This window comes from Medicago sativa, chromosome 7 (assembly GCF_051527215.1).
Source record: "Medicago sativa cultivar Bolivia chromosome 7, Bolivia_mono, whole genome shotgun sequence".
Lineage (NCBI taxonomy): Eukaryota > Viridiplantae > Streptophyta > Magnoliopsida > Fabales > Fabaceae > Medicago > Medicago sativa.
The window spans coordinates 51,890,669-51,894,869 of NC_140755.1; positions in this window are offsets into that span (position 1 = coordinate 51,890,669).

The window sequence follows — 4,201 nt, forward strand, 5'->3', positions numbered from 1 at the left end:
TTCGTAGGAATAACTTTCTTGATAATATAAGTATGGGAGTTTTATTTCAAAGTATTTTATAAAAAAAAAAAATGTTTGGTTGTATAACAATATTCATATGAACCTTTATAATAGGGAGGTTAAAAGATAGTTATGCATAAATTTATTCTCATCTTCATGACATCTTTATTCCCGCCCCTTTCTTTGGGAAAATTATTCTATTCCATGGAACATTTTATATCCAAGAATAAAATTGAATAAACTTATAATAAACGTAGGAATACATATTTAAATCAATTTATGTCCGGGAACTACAAAAATAATTTGAACAAACACTCTCTAAAATTAATATTATAATATTCTTGGAAATTTATTCCCCAACCCTTTTATTTGAGAATTTGTTTATATTTTCGATATATAGTATTTTTTTAAGGAAAAAAATACTATATATCGAAAATATAAACAAACATAAGCATGCACATTTATATCATTTTATTCTTAGAAATATACAAAGATAGATTGAAACAAACACACTCTAAAAGATTGTTGTTTCCCAACATAGCTTTGTTCATGTGTCTTAAGTCTCTTACCCCCACCTCCCCCAACGAACTGAAGGGATCTTCTGGCCCCCTTTGACCCTCCCCAAAGGAAGGGCCTCTAGAGACCAACAACCATCTTCCATCTCTAACAAACCTATTATGCCAAGACCTCTCTAACAATGTTTCTCTTGACAAAATTGACCCGGATGCTGAATGCCAGCCCAAAGCAACACATGATAGTTTTAAGGGTCCACAGGTTAGTCTAACACTTCCTTTAAGGATCCATTGTTCATATTTATATTTGCATATTAAAGATAAATTACAAATAACTTTTACTTTACTTTAGGCAACTGTTGAAATAACAATAACCTGACAATTAAACTTTATTTGCACTTATTTTCTTTTCTTTTGAAAAAATGAAGGAAGCATAAGTTAAGTCTATGTCTCCCAAAATTGTAACATGAATGTTAGGAGTGTACTAAAACTAAAAAAAATTAGGTCATAAAATTCAAGTTGGGATGAGTGAAATGGCGGAAGACCTCAAGTATTTTTTGTTCAATACAAGATTAACCGGGCCATTTTCTACAATGTTGATTGAAGTAGCTATTTGAGATTTTGTAAAAAAAAAAAAAAAAGTAATTATTTGAGATATATATTGGCGCTTCAAAGAGATACATACAATTTGGGGTATAACACTTTATTATTGGCAATTTTTGTTATTTTATAATTTTAAATTAAATTATTTTGAGTAATAAAAAAAAGCCCATTAGGTTTCCTTCAAAAAAAAAAAGTCTATTAGGTTGTTTATATATTGAAGGAAGGAATAGGGAAATTATACCCTATACCCTGCATCTATACTTTCACCCCAACAAATCACTTATAATTCCAAAATTACCCATTTATTTTTCACCCTCACTTACAACATGAGTTCACCCCCACATGCAACCATTTACACATTAATTTTAGAAAGCTTTCTATAACATTTCCGGGATGATCAATTTTTAAAACCGAATAACCTTTAAAATATTTTCCCATGAGTTATCTTTTAGGTTAATGGACAAGATGTTTTTCAAGTACCAAACCAAGATTCTTTAGGAATGAATTTGGATGGAATGAATTTGGTTACTTTAATTCTTTAGAAAAAACTAATTACCGACAAACCAAGTCCCAATTACAAATTGCTTTACTTCATTTAATTGCAGAAGAAATGGTTATGTTAAAGAGATTCATATACGATAAAAAGAAGTGTAGGGAGCCTAACACCAAAACTGACATGGTGGAGGTCGCACGATACGGGGGACGGCTGCGGCGGCGGATAACGACCCACATCAGCTAAGACACAACTCGGGAATCGATATGGGTGTGTTTGGACTTAGAAATGGATTTAGTTTGGATGATCAATTTTATGATAACATTAAATTAACATGGCAGTGGCAGTAGATGAGATCTTGGTTTTTAGTATTGTTGAATAATGATAGATCTGAATTTTATATTGTTGAATGATAATTTATAAATCTTGGTGTCGGAGAAGAAGAAAGGATGTCTCTGTAATTTTCACAAAAGTCTAAAATAAAAAGTTGATTATTGTTCAACCAATTTCCCAATTCCTAAAAAAAACCAATTTCTTAGTTTTGCTCCAAAAAAAAGTTCCTGGGTTCAAGTTTTAACGTGGAACAAATGAAAAAAAAAAAAGGTTTATAAAAAGGGTAAAATGGACAGTTTGGATAAAATGTAAGGGTAAGGGTATAAATGTAGGGGTATAGGGTAAAACATCCAAGGAACATTATTTACGGTAAAAACTACATCTTGTTCTGTTCTGTTCTCATCGAAAATCCTCAAACCATCCAATGAAACAGAAGAAAAGAATTTCTTTCCTAAAATCTTCACAGGAAAATTTACCACTACCGAAACACACTGAAAATCCAACGAAAAGGAGGAAGAGAATTTCAGATTCCTATTTACCCGACGAGTGTTGGGAATGCGTCTTCAGATTCATTATCAACGATAGATCTTGCTTGAATTCTCTTTCTCTCGTATCCAAACAGCTCCTCTCCATTACCAACAGGGCCGTTCCTAGAGTTTTACGGGCCTTAGGCATAATATGAAAAAAGGGCCCTTACATAATACATCATATTTTTTTTAGCTCATTGTTGTGTTTTTTTAGCTCTTCATCTCGTTTTTTTTTATTTCGCTTTTTACTACCAAATAAATGTTTTTTAGACAACATCAGAAAATAAATTAAATACTCTATATACACCAAAACAAAATAAAATATTGTAGAAGTAGAGAAAAATAGCACATGTGAAGTAGACTGAAATTTTAGCACCCCATTTTCAACTAAAATAGAATTTGCTTTGTTATGAAAATTATCCCAATTTCTTGGATAATAAATATCGTCGATATTTTTAATATTAGTAAACCATATTATTAGGAATAAAGGGCCCAAAAAAATATCACCAATTTCTTCCATAATAAATTTTCGAGCATATTATTAAAAACAACCAAAAAAAATTTATAGGAGGGTGTGTATAGAAAGTTTTGTTCTGCATGGGATATATATAGCAAATTTCACTAAAAGGGCCAAAAACATTAACAGATTTCAGCCCATTCCTATATCATGTCAAAGTTTGGGCCTTTTCAGAGAAGTTTGCTATATATACCCCCAAAAATCCAAATATTTCTATATACACCCCTGACCTTAAAAAAAAATTGTGGGCCCCTTACCGACAAGGGCCCTAGGCCGTCGCACTCGCGGCCTATGCCCTAAGGCCGGCCCTAATTACCAATCGTCTTCTATTTTCTCTCAGAGTCAAAGTGGAAACTCGTCCTTTCCTCCCTCTTCTCTTAAAAAGGTTCACCAACCTCAATACCCTCGACCTCACAGACTTCTATGATGACCACAACCTCGACGATCTTCTAAGTCAAATCTCAACTTTCCCATTGAAACTCACATCCGGGTCATACCTACCCTTGAACGTCGGCGGACTGTTTCTCAAGAAACGATCAAGCCTCCGCTCTTCAGCCTCTCCAGGATCACGATGACCAACCACCGCCTGCTCGTTAGCCCGAGCCAACACCTGAGCCATCGAAGCCAAAGCCAGCATAATCGCTGCATCATCTCTACCACCAGCCATCTCAAGACTACACAAAACCAACCAACAGATAAGAATAACAACACAACAAACAAGTACCGAAGGTAGCTCATTACCATTCGCATACTAACAGGAAAAATCAACGAATGCTAGTCCGGACAAGACTGACCACGGCTCTGATACCAACTTGTAACGCCCTACTTATAATAAGCGGTTAAACACCCGAATATAACAATATTCAAGAAATAGACGCTACGTCATCAAAACACAAACAACATACATGTATAAATTGTCAAGTCTCATAAACATAGCAGCGGAACATAAGTATAAATCTTATGAATAACATCTTCAAATCTCATGACAATAAATACATCTCTCAGATACAATCAATGTCTCAACTCCAAACTACATAATCAAAACAAAATCCAACATGCAAGTACTATCCTAGATCAGAGCCCTAATCTAGACACTTCCACAAAAAGGAGGAACTCCGCTCCTCGGCAACATCAAGCAAACAGTCTAAGCACCCTGCACTCCATCTACCCTTCCATACGGAAAGGCAGGTGGTAAACCACTGAGGGTTAGCATTAC